A 20,145-nucleotide genomic window follows, 5' to 3' on the forward strand; every position below is an offset into this window, starting at 1 on the left:
GCTCTTTTCTCCATAAGACTTTTTTTAAGTTTTCCAGTAAGTAATATCTGTATTACCTAAAAACGTGTATGTTTCCACAGCATTATACGCTGAAGACCCAAAGAAACTGGTACACCTGCCTAATATCATGTAGAACCCTCGCGAGAACGCAGAAGTGCCGCAACACGACGTGGCATGCACTCGACTAATGTCTGAAGTAGTGCTGGAGGGAACTGACACCATGAAAGGTGCAGGGCTGTCCATAAATCCGTAAGACTACCAGGGGGTGAAGATCTCTTCTAAACAGCAAGTAGCAAGGCATCCCAGATATGCTCAGTAGTGTTAATGTCTGGGGAGTTTGGTGGCCATCGCAAGTGTTTGAACTCAGAAGAGTGTTTCTGAAGCCATTCTGGATGTGCGGTGTGTCGCATTGTGCTGCTGGAATTGCCCATGTCCGTAGGAATGCACAATGGACATGAACGGATGCAGGTGATCAGACAGGATGCTTACTTACATGTCACCTGTCAGAGTTGTCCCATATCACTCCAACTGCGCATGCTCCACACCATTACAGAGTCTCCTCCAGCTTGAACAGTCCTCTGCTGACATGCAGGGTCCAAGGATTCATGAGGTTGTCTCCATACCCGTACACGTCCATCCGCTCTATACAATTTCGAACGACACTCGTCCTACCAGGCTTCCAGTCATCAACAGTCAGTTGTCGGTGCTGACGGGCCCAGACGAGGCGTAATGCTTTGTGTTGTGCAGTCATCGAGGGTAGACGTGTGGGTCTTCGTATCCGAAAGCCCAGATCGATGATGTTTCGTTGAATGGTTTGCACGTTGGCACTTCTTGATGGTCCAGCATTGAAATCTGCAGCAACTTGCGGGAGGGTTGCACTTCTTTCACGTTGAACGATTCTCTTCAGTCGTCATTGGTTCCGTTCTTGCACGATCTGTTTCCGGCCGCAGCGATGTCGGAGATTTGATGTTTTACCGGATTACTGATATTCATGGTACACTCGTGAAATTGTCGTAGGGCAAAGTCCCCACTTCATCGCTACATCGGGGATGCTGTGCCCCATCGCTCGTGCGCCGACTATAACAGCACTTTCAAACTCACTTAAATCTTGAGAACTTGCCATTGTAGCAGCAGAAACCGATCTAGCAACTGCGCCAGACACTTGTTTTCTTATATAGGTGTTGCCGACCGCAGTGCCGTATTCTGTCTGTTTACTTTTCTCTGTATTTGAATATGCATGCCTATACCAGTTTCTCTGGCTCTTCAGTGTATTTCTCCTGTAGCCATTCTGGCTTTGCCAACTTGCACTTCCTCTGAATAACAATTGCATGTAATTATATTCGCTTCTCATGGAGACAATGTGGTAAATGACACATGCGAAATGTTGTCATGAAACGCGATAGACTGAGTAAAGTCCTCTGTTGAACGAAGTTCTTACATGATATTTGCACTCAGGCAGTATTGACGACAGTATGCATCATACACTTGTTCAAAGTCGCTGTTTCGTCGAGAACTGCAACGCGTAGATCCTGTTAACTCACAAGATAGCTGTTCCGTGCGCTGTTTTTTTTTTTTTGCACTGAATCCCGTCTCGCGCACGGTAATTCAAGAACGCATTTATTAAATTCCAGTGTGAAGACGGAACATTCAGTTGATGCAATGACCATCGAAGGGTCCCGAATTCAGTCTCGTCGAGCACGTATCGAACAAGCTTATTATACGTGTTCATGGTCGTCCTGTTTCAACGCAGATTCAGCAAAAACTCGGACAAGCTGTCACTAACGAATGTGAATAGGTACTTCCCGCTGACCTTTGCAGCCTTACAAGGAGGACGCTAGGCAGGTGACAGCCTGTTGTAAACGTTCAGGCAAAGCCTACGGGTACAGAAGCTGTCAGAAGCTGATCAATAATGCTGGATGACTTGTCGAATAACTGTTCTTTCTATGGTTTCAACACATTTTGGATATCACTGTTTCTGCGGAGAAAATAAGCGATCCTACAATTGAAGTTATGCCGTGTATTTCTTTTCCAAAAAATTAATTTATGTCTTGTTCAGCTCTACTTGTAATCCATAGTTTTGTACATTACCGCATACTTTCAAGAACATGTTCCACCAATTATTTTCAATAGTACACATACCACCAAACGTCCTGCTACAAAACATACGTTTGTCTATTATATACAAATTATGCTTGAGATATGCAAGGCCTCGGGTTTGCGTGTGATATTTTTACGTCGTACTATGTTGTAACTCAGTACTTTAGAGTGAAGTTCATAGTTTTTCCGGTTTATTGCTATGTTTGAAGTATATTCATAATTTTACTGGTATCACCTCTTCCAGTCTATCGTAAAACAATGATTTACCTCTTTCGTTCTTAGGAACTCTGTTGTACGAGCATAAGTAAATGAGCTACTCTTACGCAAAAGATGTTTTCTCCCATACATTTACATAGTTTCTGTGTAACTACCTATTCTACCTGACGTACAATCTGTACATACTATGTTAGACAGTCCCAGAGAAAACTAGGCACACTATATTTATCGTTGTTGCAGTTGTTGTTGTTGTAGTCTTCAGTCCTGAGACTGGTTTGATGCAGCTCTCCATGCTACCCTATCCTGTGCAAGCTTCTTCATCTCCCGGTACTTACTGCAACCTACATCCTTCTGAATCTGCTTAGTGTATTCATCTCTTGGTGTCCCTCTACGATTTTTACCCTCCACGCTGCTCTCCAATACTAAATTTGTGATCCCTTGATGCCTCAGAACATTTCCTACCGACCGGTCCCTTCTTCTTGTCAAGTTGTGCCACAAAGTCCTCTTCTCCCCAATTCTATTCAATATCTCCTCATTAGTTATGTGATCTACCCATCTAATCTTCAGCATTCTTCTGTAGCACCACATTTCTAAAGCTTCTATTCTCTCCTTGTCGAAACTATTTATCGTCCATGTTTCACTTCCATACATGGCTACACTCCATACAAATACTTTCAGAAACGACTTCCTGATACTTAAATCTATACTCGATGTTAACAAATTTCTCCTCTTCAGAAACGCTTTCCTTGCCATTGCCAGTCTACATTTTATATCTTCTCTACGTCGACCACATCAGTTATTTTGCTGTCCAAATAGCAAAACTCCGTTACTACTTTAAGTGTCTCATTTACCAATCTAATTCCCTCAGCATCGCCTGATTTAATTTGACCACATTCCATTATCCTCGTTTTGCTTTTGTTGTTGTTCATCTTATATCCTCCTTCCAAGACACTGTCCATTCCGTTCAACTGCTCTTCCAAGTCCTTTGCTGTCTCTGACAGAATTACAGTGTCATCGGCGAACCTCAAAGTTTTTATTTCTTCTCCATGGATTTTAATACCTACTCCGAATTTTTCTTTTGTTTCCTTTACTGCTTGCTCAATATACAGATTGAATAACATCGGGGAGAGGCTACAACCCTGTTTCACTCCCTTACCAATCACTGCTTCCCTTTCATGTCCCTCGATTCTTATAACTGCCATCTGGTTTCTGTACAAATTGTAAATAGACTATCTCTCCCCGTATTTTACTCCTGCCACCTTTAGAATTTGAAAGAGAGTATTCCAGTCAACATTGTCAAAAGCTTTCTCTAAGTCTAATCTTTCTTCTAAGATAAGTCGTAGGGTCAGTATTGCCTCCCGTGTTCCGATATTTCTACGGAATCCAAACTGATCTTCCCCGAGGTCGGATTCTACTAGGTTTTCCATTCTTCTGTAAAGAATTCGCGTTAGTATTTTGCAGCTGTGACTTATTAAACTGATAGTTCGGTAATTTTCACATCTGTCAACACCTGCTTTCTTTGGGATTGGAATTATTATATTCTTCTTGAAGTCTGAGGGTATTGTTGCAGCTATTTTTCGTTAATTATGTCGAAAGAAACCCCATGTAAATCCCATGCTACAGACAGTAACGTGTAAATTATTACGTCGATAATAGGAGAGTATTTAGAAGTACGTAAGAATTGTGCTCAAAGCAGGGAGAAAGTAGAATAATAAACGGCATTTCATCAGTTGAGCGGAGCGCCACGGGGTTTCTCTTCGACAGCATTGCTTTACTCACAGAGCGCACGTAAACACTTCGAATGCACCTCGGCACGCGACACAAAGCCTTACGTAAGTCTCTCTTATTTCGACACCACTAGATCGCTGAACAACAGAAGCCGTAAAAATTTCTTCACCCTTTTCACGTCAGTGCTTTCTGTTCTGCAGCAGCACCACTAAACCGACTTGTTTTCTTGCTCTTAATCTGTTGTTTGTTCATTGTGTTGCAATACAGCGGATCTTCCCAAGACCGTCACGCGCCGATACGCGCACGTGAACGGACACGCAAGGCGGCAAACAAAGAAAGAGTCGAGTAAGAATTAATATTCCGGGCGGGAAAGAGCACCTGGTTCCCGGCACGAATCCGCGATTTTCCATCTGCCTCGGCGAATGCGGGCTGGTTCCCCTTATTCCGTTGTGACCGAGCGGTTCTAGGCGCATCAGTCCGGAACAGCGTTGCTGCTACGGTCGCAAGTTCGAATCCTGCCTCGGGCATGAATGTGTGTGATGTCCTTAGGTTAGTCAGGTTTAAGTAGTTCTAAGTCTAGGGGACTGATGACCTCAGATGTTAAGTCCCATAGTGCTTAGAGCCATTTCAACAATTTTTTTTCTGCGCAGACAAGTTTTCCACGTACGCGTACATCACCATTACTCTACCACGCAAATATAGGAGTTACATTCGTCTGGTGTGAGATGTTCCCTGGAGCGGGTCTACCGGGGGCCGAACAGCACAATAACCCTGAGAGAGTGGTTCGGTGTGGGGTGGCAGAGGGGCGCAGTGGACTGCGGTAGTCGTCGTGGGGTTGTGGATCACTGCGGCTGCAGTGGAGTCGGAGCCTCTCCGTCGTTTCTAGGCCCCCGGTTAACATACGATACAATAAAATACAAGAATTAATAAGCAATCAATTAGGTGACACATTCAGCACCATTGGGTAACAAACGACTCTTCGATGTATCCATAATTTCTCCATTAATTTTTTTTCGAGTTACTTGAAAATTTAGTCACGATTTAAATCGTTAACAAAACTTCCGAGAAAAAAAAATCATGATAATCATTCCTAAGGTACTGAGGAGCTGAAATCTGGAAAGAGATTTCAGCTACTGTCATTTCGAGAGCCGTTAAGGGTCCACTTAAGCTAAAACAGTTTGTCAAAATTTACTAGGTTTGCCAAATATTTGACCTTGTAAAGTGCAGTTTGACATGTTTGTCAGACATAGGGCATGTTTGACGTGTTTGCCAGAAATACTGACTGACGGAAAATTGGACAAGATTGCGGACGTTGTTTGTGTCGATCTTTCACTACACATGATTAGTTAAAAATAGGTGTATTACAATCTATCTCACTGTATCGTGAGTTTCTACAATTATGGAAACTGAGCCGTGGTAAAAATTGCTGTTTTGAAGAGCGCGCCGCAGCGCGTAGTGTAAAACAGTCGCTTTCCGTTTCTGGCGGTGGCGCCGCTGTGGCTATCGCAGCTTTGGTGTCTCCCTCTGGTGGGAAAGGGTTGCTCGGGCAACGGTCATTAGCGGTTGGATGGGTCGGTTCGTCGGTCGCGCACTGAGACACGAGATGACTTGTCCGCCTTGAGCGTCGGCGCATGTGAGGCCCCTCGTGAGTCCAGTGGGCAGCGCCGTATACAAAGGGGTAGTGGCTTCGCGGTTCACACGAGAGCAACAGGAGCGAAACCACGACATCGGGCTGGCCGGAGCGAGCTGCGACGCCGTGAGACGGGAGATCAGCGCGCCTTCCTGCGTCCGTTGAAGCGGCTGGCAGCGGACGGTTCGGGAGAGCGTTGGGTGTGCTGCGCCAGGTCTTCGCCAGAAATTGCAATTTATTAGAAGTTAAGTGATTGGAGATATGTTGTTATATTTACTTGTCAAATTCTACCTGTTTTCTTGGTTAGGTCACCAGCCGCTTTGTTTTGGGGTCGTCCCACCATTCTTCTCCGGTTTGGGTGGTCCGTTTTTCCCTTGTGGAATTAGGAAGGTTTAGAGCAATCTGCGGTTCGGTTTGTTTAGTAGCCCCCCCCCCCCCCCCTGTCAATCTGCCATACGTTAATAGCTGCCTCTGTCATGTTTGTCGTATTCCGTGTTAATGAATTTATTGCTTCAAGGCCGAATTCTTGAAATATGTTTTTATCTTGCCTATCATCTTGCGAGGTGGTATATGTGTAATGTAGAGCACGTTGTACATTTTATGTAAGTCTGCATTTTATGAGTTTTATTTAAATAGTCATTTTAGGTTATAAGGTTGCCACCCTTCCACCGTAGGAGTCCTAAAAAAAACAAATTGCACTTTCGGTGGCAAATAATTTGAGTGTTGTACCATTTCCATCCCTCTTACGGGGTGCATAGTTTACGTGTTTGTGTGAGTTGTTAAAAATTTTTTAGTTTAAAGTAATCTGGTGTGTTGCAGATTTGCACCAGTGTACTCTTTCAGAGGTTGTTGTGAGCGGTCGTGACTACTGCCGTGTTGAAACGGAGCAGGCAAGCTTCTCAGCCCGAAGGCTCATACTGTTAATATTGTTCTTTCTGCCTCTAAATAAAGTTGTAACTTGATATTTCGAGGGTGCTTTTGTGCTTATAATTTTGAATTTGTTTTTGTAAAAGCTTTTAGGAATAAAATTCACATTATCGCTAGTAAATAAAGTAAATTCTTTAAGAAAAGATTTTGAATGTAAAAATTTAAAGTTCAGGAAGCGTGATTAAGGATATATGGTAGTTATCAAAATGACAGCAGTATGGCATCTTTCCCAGTCATATATATCGCAGGAAGAGGTTAAGAAGGAAATCAATATTCTACGCATAACATAAAAGCCGGAGCGCTATGGAATTTTAAAAAAAAAACATAATTCTTAGAGTCTTCCACGGACAATGTGGACTATATGTTCCCATGTTGTGTTATTTTGATAGACTGTCGTGAGAGGCCCAATTAGAAGAGAATAAATTTTCGCACACTTGCGTCATCTATTTCAGTGTGAGGTTGAAGTAACTCTAAGCAAGCTATTAAAAGTTTCACTGTCCATCCCTAGAAAGTTAGTGTAAACGTCAGGTTTTGAGTGTAACGTTTCCTTTAACATATTTTCGTGTGTATATTTATCTATCGTTTTAAACGATATCCTGGACCAGCCTCTTGTTTTCTTGTCCTTCTTTTTCTTTAAACACAGTGCCAGAATCAAAGTCAGAAACGCTTTATCGGCATTTGTAGCCATTCCCTCTAGTGGCAAAATACAGCGTACACGAAAAGCGTCTACTTCAAAAGTAAAATTAAATGTACAAGTTTTGTTGGTACGTGTACGAGCTTGTTTGACACATCCGTGGCTAGATAAGGCGCTGCAGTCATGGACTGTGCGGCTGGTCCCATCGGAGGTTCGAGTCCTCCCTTGGGCATGGGTGTGTATGTGTTTGTCCTTGGGATAATTTAGGTTAAGTAGTGTGTAAGCTTAGGGACTGATGACCTTAACAGTTAAGTCCCATAAGATTTCACACACATTTGAACATCTTTGGCTAGATAAGAGTGAATTTCACAAACAAGTTTGTTTTTTTAAGAGGGCTTTAACAAGTTATTAAAAGTTTCATTGTCCATTCGATGAAAGTTGATGTAATCATTCCTTCAGCAGGTTTTCATGGGTAAATCTCTCTCATTTTATGCCTTTCCCTAGACCAGCATCTTGTTTCCTTCTTCGTTAAACAAGGTGCCAAAGTCATGCCAGAAATTCTTTTTCTACATTTATGGCCATTCTCACTACTCTCAAAATACTCATGTACACGAAAAGCTTCTGCTTGAGGTTAACTTGACAAACTTTGTACGTGTACGACTTGTTTGACAAATCCGCAGCTAGATAAGGGCGAATTTGACAAACAAGTTTCGTCTTTTACGGGGATCTTAATAATTTACTCAGAATGGCGCCAACAGTTAAAAGCTGTTATGGTCTAAATTAGCGGCATATTTCCCGAGGGAAGCGTAGTGATAAGGTGAAAGCCGACGTTCTGACGGTTGGGTCTTCGCCAATATAGAAAACCTGTATCTGATTAAAGCTGTGGTCAGTGACTATGTCTCAGCAAGCAAGCTTTGGACCCATGGCCTCCTACACAGTCGGAAACGGCTCTAATTTTTTCAGTCGGAAGGTTACTGGGGTTTGGCACCGGTCCGGGTGCTTAATGTTGACCGTCGCTATGTCCGTTCATTCAGTTTGAGCTTCGAGATGTACCAGCAACTGTAGTCTCATCATCATTCGCAAGCGCATCTTGCTACAGGAGCTTATCGCCACGCAGTAGTAGCAGGTTAGCTGTTCATTAGCTTGAGCAGAACATAACAATATCGAATACGCACAATGTTTCGTTCACTTGTTGAGCGCTGATATTTCGCCCTACGACTGCAAACCAACAGATTCACCGAAGTTTCGCCCTTTACTACCTTCATCTACACTCCTGGAAATTGAAATAAGAACACCGTGAATTCATTGTCCCAGGAAGGGGAAACTTTATTGACACATTCCTGGGGTCAGATACATCACATGATCACACTGACAGAACCACAGGCACATAGACACAGGCAACAGAGCATGCACAATGTCGGCACTAGTACAGTGTATATCCACCTTTCGCAGCAATGCAGGCTGCTATTCTCCCATGGAGACGATCGTAGAGATGCTGGATGTAGTCCTGTGGAACGGCTTGCCATGCCATTTCCACCTGGCGCCTCAGTTGGACCAGCGTTCGTGCTGGACGTGCAGACCGCGTAAGACGACGCTTCATCCAGTCCCAAACATGCTCAATGGGGACAGATCCGGAGATCTTGCTGGCCAGGGTAGTTGACTTATACCTTCTAGAGCACGTTGGGTGGCACGGGATACATGCGGACGTGCATTGTCCTGTTGGAACAGCAAGTTCCCTTGCCGGTCTAGGAATGGTAGAACGATGGGTTCGATGACGGTTTGGATGTACCGTGCACTATTCAGTGTCCCCTCGACGATCACCAGTGGTGTACGGCCAGTGTAGGAGATCGCTCCCCACACCATGATGCCGGGTGTTGGCCCTGTGTGCCTTGGTCGTATGCAGTCCTGATTGTGGCGCTCACCTGCACGGCGCCAAACACGCATACGACCATCATTGGCACCAAGGCAGAAGCGACTCTCATCGCTGAAGACGACACGTCTCCATTCGTCCCTCCATTCACGCCTGTCGCGACACCACTGGAGGCGGGCTGCACGATGTTGGGGCGTGAGCGGAAGACGGCCTAACGGTGTGCGGGACCGTAGCCCAGCTTCATGGAGACGGTTGCGAATGGTCCTCACCGATACCCCAGGAGCAACAGTGTCCCTAATTTGCTGGGAAGTGGCGGTGCGGTCCCCTACGGCACTGCGTAGGATCCTACGGTCTTGGCGTGCATCCGTGCGTCGCTGCGGTCCGGTCCCAGGTCGACGGGCACGTGCACCTTCCGCCGACCACTGGCGACAACATCGCCCCACGTGTTGAGCAATTCGGCGGTACGTCCACCCGGCCTCCCGCATGCCCACTATACGCCCTCGCTCAAAGTCCGTCAACTGCACATACGGTTCACGTCCACGCTGTCGCGGCATGCTACCAGTGTTAAAGACTGACGGGATACCAATTCGATTCTACACAGAGTACGCGAAAGAACTTGCCCCCCTTCTAACAGCCGTGTACCGCAAGTCTCTAGAGGAACGGAAGGTTCCAAATGATTGGAAAAGAGCACAGGTAGTCCCAGTCTTCAAGAAGGGTCGTCGAGCAGATGCGCAAAACTATAGACCTATCTCTCTGACGTCAATCTGTTGTAGAATTTTAGAACATGTCTTTTGCTCGAGTATCATGTCGTTTTTGGAAACTCAGAATCTACTATGTAGGAATCAACATGGATTCCGGAAACAGCGATCGTGTGAAACCCAACTCGCTTTATTTGTTCATGAGACCCAGAAAATATTAGATACAGGCTCCCAGGTAGATGCCATTTTCCTTGACTTCCGGAAGGCGTTCGATACAGTTCCGCACTGTCGCCTGATAAACAAAGTAAGAGCCTACGGAATATCAGACCAGCTGTGTGGCTGGATTGAAGAGTTTTTAGCAAACAGAACACAGCATGTTGTTCTCAATGGAGAGACATCTACAGACGTTAAAGTAACCTCTGGCGTGCCACAGGGGAGTGTTATGGGACCATTGCTTTTCACAATATATATAAATGACCTAGTAGATAGTGTCGGAATTTCCATGCGGCTTTTCGCGGATGATGCTGTAGTATACAGAGAAGTTGCAGCATTAGAAAATTGTAGCGAAATGCAGGAAGATCTGCAGCGGATAGGCACTTGGTGCAGGGAGTGGCAACTGACCCTTAACATAGACAAATGTAATGTATTGCGAATACATAGAAAGAAGGATCCTTTATTGTATGATTATATGATAGCGGAACAAACACTGGTAGCAGTTACTTCTGTAAAATATCTGGGAGTATGCGTGCGGAACGATTTGAAGTGGAATGATCATATAAAATTAATTGTTGGTAAGGCGGGTACCAGGTTGAGATTCATTGGGAGAGTCCTTAGAAAATGTAGTCCATCAACAAAGGAGGTGGCTTACAAAACACTCGTTCGACCTATACTTGAGTATTGCTCATCAGTGTGGGATCCGCACCAGATCGGGTTGACGGAGGAGATAGAGAAGATCCAAAGAAGAGCGGCGCGTTTCGTCACAGGGTTATTTGGTAACCGTGATAGCGTTACGGACATGTTTAGCAAACTTAAGTGGCAGACTCTGCAAGAGAGGCGCTCTGCATCGCGGTGTAGCTTGCTCGCCAGGTTTCGAGAGGGTGCGTTTCTGGATGAGGTATCGAATATATTGCTTCCCCCTACTTATACCTCCCGAGGAGATCACGAATGTAAAATTAGAGAGATTAGAGCGCGCACAGAGGCTTTCAGACAGTCGTTCTTCCCGCGAACCATACGCGACTGGAACAGGAAAGGGAGATAATGACAGTGGCACGTAAAGTGCCCTCCGCCACACACCGTTGGGTGGCTTGCGGAGTATAAATGTAGATGTAGATGTAGATGTAGACTGCGATGGAGCTCCGTATGCCACGGCAAACTGGCTGACACTGACGGCGGCGGTGCACAAATGCTGTGCAGCTAGCGCCATTCGACGGCCAACACCGCGGTTCCTGGTGTGTCCGCTGTGCCGTGCGTGTGATCATTGCTTGTACAGCCCTCTCGCAGTGTCCGGAGCAAGTATGGTGGGTCTGACACACCGGTGTCAATGTGTTCTTTTTTCCATTTCCAGGAGTGTACATCCCATGGTTCAGCGTTTTCTCTCCGATTTGATCGCGCTCCTGTGTATCCACCTGTGATTCAATACATGTTCCCTGTGTCGTTTGTGGTTGTGTAGCGCGAGTGGTGGCTGCTCTCGGCTTAATATTTTGTTTTGCTCGATTCTGATTTCTGAATATATCTGTTTTTTTGTTCCTCCTAAATACCTTTCTTATTAGTGTTGCGAGATCCTCTCACTTTTCCCAGTATACAAACAGATCAGGGACTTCCCGCAAATAGGATCGTTGACGTCGCCTTACACGAAACTTTCTAGCGCATTAAAACTGTCTGTCGGACTGAGATTCGAACTCGGGAACTTTGTCTTTCGCGGGCAAGTGCTCTACCATCTGAGCTACCCAAGCACGACTCACGACCCTTCCTCACAGTTTTAATTCCGCCAGTACCTCGTCTCTTACCTTCCAAACTTCGCAGAAACTCTCCGGCAGACCTTATGGAACTATCACTCCTAGGTGAAAGGATATTGCGGAGACATGGCTTAGCCACATCCTGGAGGATGTTTCCAGAATGAAACAGATGAAATTTTTCACTCTGCAGCGGTGTGTGCGCTGACATGAAACTTCCTGGCAGACTAAAACTTAGTGCCGGACCAAGATTCGAACTCGGGACCTTTGCCTCTTGCGGTAGAGCACTTGATCGCCAAAGGCAAAGGTCATGAGTTCGAGTCTCGGTCCCGCTGCAGAGTGAAAAACTTCATTCTGACGCTTTACACGGTCAGGTACTGGAAAGCAAATCAATTTAAAATCTCGGCTTCTTGTTAATATCTATCGCGTCCGCAGACTGGAGGAAGCTCTTTTCATTTTCGCTGCCTGGCACTGCATGAGCTGTGGAAGACAGCTGGCGGTGGTAAAGCGGTGTGTCAAGTCTCTAGATCCGATCTCCGTATTGAGATTTTTTAATAGGAATTAAAGTGACTTCCACCTCTGTCATTGTTTAGTGTCTCGGAAAAATGTCACTTTTGTACGACATGCTGGTTCATTACTAGGCTACACGTTAGATGGTCCTTTTGCCGGAGGAATCCAGCTGAATATCCCCTCTTGTAGGATCTACACCAGTAAAACACTTAAATTCAGGCTGGCACGCTTTACTATCTCTTAACAGTCATAGCCTTAATATAAGAACTGAAACAAGGGAGCATGTGTTTTGTTTTGTTCAATGTAAATATTTCTCGCTTTTACGAAATGACAGTGCAATGAAAAATTATCAACCGGTCTTGAAATCAAAGACTTAATTTTGTAATGGTAACCTAGTAAAAAGTTGATCATAGCCATAACATTTGCAAGAAAATAACAAAGCTTAAATGAGAAAATTCCCGTATTTAAATTTAAGTAGCGGCGTATCCTAGGGACTGTTGATATTTTAGCATCTAGAGACATCGGAATGATATATTTTTCTTTTTCGAAGGTAATGCTGTGATGGATTTTTAAAAAATAGAAGTAACGTCACTGAAGATTTGACTGATCCAACTTCCTGATCTGTCTTTTCTCCTCCTTTGTCATCATGAGCTAAGATCGACCAGAAACATGGAGGTGTACTTTTCACATTAGTGTCGAAATTGTAGCACCAAGTGACATGGGTTCGGAATCGACAGCATGTCCGTAGACCTCAGCCGGCGCACCGTGTGCTGCTCACAGCTACGCGAAGAACGACACCTTTACACCTCCTAGAAGCGCATTGCCGGGACAGGCCGTCCTTCCATCGTCCGCTGTCTCGGATGAGGGGCGCCACGCATTCACGCCACCACAGGATGTAAATCCACATGACCTCACTAACCGCAGCTCCAGTTGGCCGGGGCATCCACAGCTCGGCCCCAGATCGAGTGCGTCTATAGACGTATGAACATTAGTGTGGGAAACTGCAGTTAGGAACAATACATCGTCGTAATTATTATCTTAATCAGAATTTAGTGTCTTATACAGAATGGTCAGAAAAAGTCTGAAAAGTTTGTAAGAGTGTTGCAGGGTAGTTCATGCCGAGAAGTAATTGTTAAGAAACAAATCGTTATTTTGCGCCGTTTACAAGTTAATTAGCAATGATGTTAGCCAATTAGTCCGTTGCGCGTGCAAATTAAAGCGCCCCCCCCCCCCCCCCCAGAGACACTGTCGCCAAACGTGTTCTTCGTTTGGTTTCCTAAAATCGAACAAGAGACAGATACAAAAACTGGACGTGAGATGATAGTAAGGATCGAAGCCGAGCCAATGGCTGAGTAGTCTCGTGCGCTATCATCTACTCTATGAGAACAACCCACTTCAGGCATCGTAGCGCCTATTGCATCGGCATCCCACTTGACGTCGAAGCTACAAAGGATGTCTGCTTCACAGAGCATATATTCACCAGGAAAACCTACGTCGTCTGTGTTGTCAGCACAAATATTTACTGACGGCCACAACACAACACCAGGTCTCCACCAACGGCCGCCAGGGACCGCTACCCGTTCGCAGAGTCTGCAGAACAGCTTCACCAGAGGTCGCAACTTGCCCAGACACGACTTCGATACGGCAGGCCCGTGATCGCAAATAGTTACGGCGGATACATCTGCCAAACGGGCTTCGTAAGGCGGCGCCCTGCCGGTAGAGGGAAGTTCGGCGCACCGCTTGGAAGGAGAGCGAGCTGCCAACTCAGCAGCCACGGCCAGACGCCTCTTCTAGCTGGCCAATCTCTTACTGATAGACTTCGTATAGTCGACGAATATCTTGACATTGTAGAATTGTTTGATTGTGATCTCTCCCCGTGAAGAGTCGGGTCTTTTCTACTATTATTTGTTATTCTGTATTTGTGACGATCCGCAGCTGGGATCGAGTCTCTTGTTCCTTTGGGAGATTGTATTTTTGTTTCGTTTTGGTGAGTCCAATAAATTGTTTCGGACTTGTATTTCCCACATTTGTATTCAGCTAGCGCAGATACTTCAATTGTTATCGATTGCATATAACTTATGCAGCCGGCCGGTGTGCTGAGCGGTTCTAGGCGCTTCAGTCTGGAACCGCGCGACCGCTACGGTCGCAGGTTCGAATCCTGCCTCGGGCATGGATGCGTGTGATGTCCTTAGGTTAGTTAGGTTTAAGTAGTTCTAAGTTCTAGGGGACTGATGACCTTATATGTTAAGTCCCATAGTGCTCAGAGACATTAACTTATGCACCACAGAACAACCTACAGCAGTGAAAGTTATGTATAATTCCATAATTAATAGTACATGGTGTAAATAAACATACTAATGTGTTACCTTTTTGTTTATGTCTGATTGTATTTAATTGCCACCTCGTCTACCGAAACAATCGGAATAGTATATTTCTGTTCATTAGCGAAGAAAACGCTGTGATGAGTTAAAAAAAATATCGATAACCTCACCGAATATATGATTGGTTCACCTTTTACTTCTTCCGTCATCATGAGATAAGATCCACCAGAAACGGAGATATTCTTTTGTCACCACTGTCAGGTGCAGTTTCTGTTGATCCTTGATGCAGTTCAAGACTGGGAAGTAATTATGGTCGTGTCTCTTTGGTGGATTGTGTTCTGACACCAATGGAAGCCAAGAGCTGCCAATGAAATGACTTTCTTCTGCGACTACTTCCTACTTCACCCCTTAGAAATAGTAATAGAGAGAAATAGTGCTAGGTTAAAGCAAGTTTTAATTCGTGAGGAGAACTGAACCCAGCTGGTCCATAAATGTGGAATCACCCTTTTAAAAGAGAAGTTTAAAGTCACGTAGTGAGAGGTGTGAAAGGGAGGAAAATTTCTGAGGCTGTGTTACAAACATAGCGGATATTTAGGAAGCTGCAATCTTGGATGCAACGTGTAACTTTCAAATGGAAGGGAGGTCATGTTACATATCAAATAGAGAATTTCACGAGGCAAAATAACGTCTTTCATTTGTGAATGGCTTTATTCATTCTCGAGTTATGTCGCATTTTGCACGGAACTAGACGGTTGCTGCTGATAACACATAAAGGTTACCGGGTGTGCTCCACCTGTAGTCCAGCATCTTACAAAGTAATTATTATCCACTTCACCAATTTCTCACGCACTTTAACCAACACATGGACCGGAATGAGACCACATAAATCAACAGTCAACTCCGAGAGGGGTGAAAATTTTCAGATCTCCGTCACCTGCACATTTGCTTTACATACCCTCGTACATAGAAATATAGTGGATTTAATATGGGAAAAGAGGTGGCCCCTCCACCAGACCTCTATGACCGACCAATCTCTGGGAAAACAGGATATCTATTTAAGCCAGGAAAGCTAGCTCGTAATGAAGTGGGACACCATCGTGAGGAAGTAAAGCTGGAAACGTCCCGTCCTCAGACATCGATAGCATATCTTCGTCTAGCAACTGCAGAAAAGGGGCTGCTGTTAGCATGCCGTAACTTTCGATGCGCCAGCTACCTTTCATGGGTTCCTCCAAAAGGGGTTGACATCTCGCCAGTATTTATCATTTCCTTTATTTACCTCACCGTGAACACAGAAATTAGGTTCATCCTTAAACATTACGATTAAAGAGAAACAATGATTTTCGCCCGACTTGCGTGTCACCCAGTCTGCAAACTGAAACCGACGATCTGGATCGTACTCGGTGAGATGTTGTAACGTTTTCAGTTTGTAAGCGCGCGATTTATGCGTGGTCAAAGTTCTCATTACTGATGTATGGGTGGCCCTAGTTTCCTGCGAGATGCGGTGAGTACTGCAGTGCACTCTGGACTCTTATCGAGCGATGTCACAACACTTGATTGATGCTGCTTCACCTGTTCGATCACCCAGCTTTCTGTTTGTCTGCGACAGAGCCAGTATAATGCAATATCGCGAGAAGTTCCATCACCACCCCGTGGGTAACGGTCGGTATGGATGGCACTGGCTGAAATTCTCCCTGATAGTACGGGTGATCTTCTCTCCTGATATCAGGACGATCTGAATGCATTCGGCCTGTGTTAACGATATCAGCTTTCACGTCACCGATAAGGAAGAAAAATCAGTCGTAACTCCAGGGTGAATAAAGCTCAAATGCACCATTGTTTTTTTTTTTGTGTAATTCGGTATCTGCTTGATACGTCACACCACCCCATTTTATCTGAAAATTATGCGTCGTGTTCAAGATGGCAGCTTCCTAAATGGCCTCCATGTTTGTGACGTAGCCTCACAGATTTTTCGCATCTCCTGTCTCATACTACTTGACTTTAAATCTGTTTATCCATTTGTTTTGATTGTAGAAGTGCGGTTTCATCACTATGGACGACTCTGTAGATTTACAGCGAATCTAGGCGTGAACGATTTGAATTTGAACACTCCTGTAAGTAAAACAGAATGCGTATGTACTTCAGGTTCTCACTAGGTACTCAAAAACTGATAGTGTATGTAGGCACTAGCGGTGGCGATCGACCGAGGCAATTTGGTCTATACTTTATGATGGAAGTATTTTTTATCATAAGGACGCTAACATTTATGGTAATTATAACGGCTGGAAAAATATATCGATTTAATGTAAGCATGGACAATAGCAGCGTACAGCCAATATGTGATTAAGACTGAAGAAAAACGGCCGATACATGGATCTGGCAGCACTCCCTCTCACGTCACCAGAAACGTCAGTGTCCCACCGAGCTTAGCGACGAAGAACCTCTAAATGAAGAAGAAAGATGAAATCATGTACAATTATGGCTTTTCGACTACATGGACCTCAATGTAAGCATGCGGGACAAGAGTCGGGCTTACAGAGATAGGATTTTCCCAACATTACATTACGTCTTGAAGAAGGAACAGAGCGAGATGGTGCCCTGACAAGGGACTGGATTCGTATTAGGGAGGTCAGTGGCTCAAAATGCCCGTCTGGCCATCCTGATTTAATCTGGCCATGATTCTCCCTAAACCAGGACACAGAGTATCAGGACGCAGAGTACACACATACTTTCCAAAGACCCGAAAGCGAATGAGTATGAAATACATAGATCCGACACGTGGTATGGTCCACTTGCTTACAGGGCATGGACAGGATCCACACCATCTCCATAGTGTTGGAATAATTGACACAAACATATGCACATGTAGAGAAAACGGCACAGCATAACACATCACGTTATACTGCGACATGTTTAGACACACAAGACAACAGCACGACACTGACGTACCACAAAGTATAAGACAGCCGGATGGTAGGTTAGAACTAAACACCATCACAGACAAAATTTCACAAGCGCTCCACACAGCATACCGACAAGAACGACCATACATGAGACGGAGAACAGGGAATCACTTTACAAGAAAACACAACACATGGAAAGATTCCGACAACAACACAACTACTGACTCGCATCCCTCAACAAACTCAGAGCAAGACAACATGGATACAAAAACAATGTAAAAGTAAATAGTAGAACAATGAAATATAAAAGTATATATAGAACATAGCCAGTCATCGAAAATGTTTAAGGATCGTAACTATAGATAAGTAACACGTAAATAATTACTAAGTTTAATTTCAGAACGGCTTACATTACAGAATAACTCTAAACCAAAATTTCCTGGAGAGGCGAGGCTCGACGAACTTATAAGGCTCCGTCCCACAGGAAAAGCCATGCCATTGCCAGTAATTATTTAAGAATGTCATACTACTGTCAAATGCTATCTAAACTGTAAATTTCCATAATAGATTATTTATCACGATGCATTACTAGAAACTGCACTATAACGGCAACATTAATATGAGAAATGTATGCTAATTTATTACACATTCGAAAAATTGTAAACGACGTAATTAAATACAATTTGTACTTAAATCTAAGCAAATTGCTGCTCCATCTGCTACTGGCTCGAAGTTGTTCCGATACTCTCCCACCTGGAACAACCAGGTAGTGGGGAAACTTCTGTCAAAAACATTTCCTATCATCTGTTAGCTTCTTCTTAAGTAAACAGGTTGTTTCTGTTTTCTTTTCCTCGGATTATGTTCATTTTATACCAATATTAACTCATTGTTGTTACTTTTGTTTTATTGCTAAAAACAAATTTTGTTAGAAATATGGAACTATGTACTGTGATATGTGAGATTGTAAAATGTACGACCATCTTCTGAAAATAGGCAGCAGGTTTTGAAATATGCAATAAATGCAGGTTGCCTATATGCATGTGCAATCTTATCAGTGACATCTATCGTATCAAACATCTCATCAAACCACGCCCCCTTTGCCCTTCCTCCTATCCTCTCCAGCCAACCAAAATACATGTTGGTGTAAGTAGCTCAGTTATGCAAGTAAGGAATTAAAAAGAATTCAAGTTAGCGGAACTATAGCAGCTGCGCTTTATACCCCATCCCTCACTCCAGCCAATCTCAGCGAAGTATTAAAATGAGAAAATGAGCTGCGCGAAAATGGCGCCAAGTTCAAAGATATGCAGTAACAAATTACGTAACCTTCATTTTCCTAGGCGCGAAGATCGGGGTACGTATTATTTCTGTGACAAAGATATTTGCGGACACATACAATACATACCTCTATATTTAACAAGTATAATATTAAATGATGCGTGTAAATGTTGTCAAGTTGCATTGTTTCTGAACGTTCACTTCAAACTCAACAATATTTACGAAAACACACACACACACACACACACACACACACACACACACACACACACACACACACACACACACCACAAAAATTATAGACATAAATGTTATTACAAAAAAATTTCACAGTGAACTTTGATAGATTGTGCTGTCGCACGCAGTGGAAAATACGTATTTAATCCTCGTCTTCCACACTTTTTAAAATATCATCTACTTGGTTGTTACAATTTTAGTAAATATTTAAGACATCTCCATCAGACAACCGAAGGTTTGACTGCTGTTTATACCTTAATAAAATCGAAATGGCACTGAATTTCATTTCGTGGCTAAACTGTATACAATATGAATAATCTATTATTAACGTAACAGGCAACCAGCTTGTTATACCGGAACAGAAACATTTCAGTGTAAAAAAATACGTTCATAAGTAGCATACACTTCAAAAGCGACAAAGTGTCAGAATCTGTTAAGAACTCCCTCTGAAGCGAGTGTATTATCTTTGAATTCGCTTCTGAAATAGCATTTCGATCATGTTACAACTAAACACTTGCGAACTAAAAAATGAGCCGAAACAAACCAGATATATTTTTAATATATCTTATTCTCCCACTGTGTGATATTTTGTGAATAGAAACTTACATATTTTATACACAGATTTTTTTTCTATTAGGCACGTAAAGATAAGGATTAATACTTTCAAAATTTTCAAATGTGTGTGAAATCTTATGGGACTTAACTGCTAAGGTCATCAGTCCCTAAGCTTACACACTACTTAACCTAAATTATCCCAAGGACAAACACACACACACACACACACACACACACACACACACACCCATACCCGAGGGAGGACTCGAACCTCCGCCGGGACCAGCCGCACAGTCCATGACTGCAGCGCCTGAGACCGCTCGGCTAATCCCGCGCCGCGATTAATACTTTCTAAAACGACTGAATCGATATTATTCAGTCGTCCGAAATATAACTTGCACATAACGCCACTATTGAGAAAGTCAGAATCGCCAGGGATGATGGTCGAGAATCTTAGCGGCAGATATATCTTGCACTCTTTCAGGTGAACCAGCGCTGCTATTCCAAATTTAGTGTTGACATGTCAGAACTGGAACTGGATGGCACACACTTTCTCCAACACTGATAATTTTATAGTGTGTACTACGCTCCCACT

The sequence above is a fragment of the Schistocerca cancellata genome, chromosome 4 (assembly GCF_023864275.1).
Source record: "Schistocerca cancellata isolate TAMUIC-IGC-003103 chromosome 4, iqSchCanc2.1, whole genome shotgun sequence".
NCBI classification, from domain to species: domain Eukaryota; kingdom Metazoa; phylum Arthropoda; class Insecta; order Orthoptera; family Acrididae; genus Schistocerca; species Schistocerca cancellata.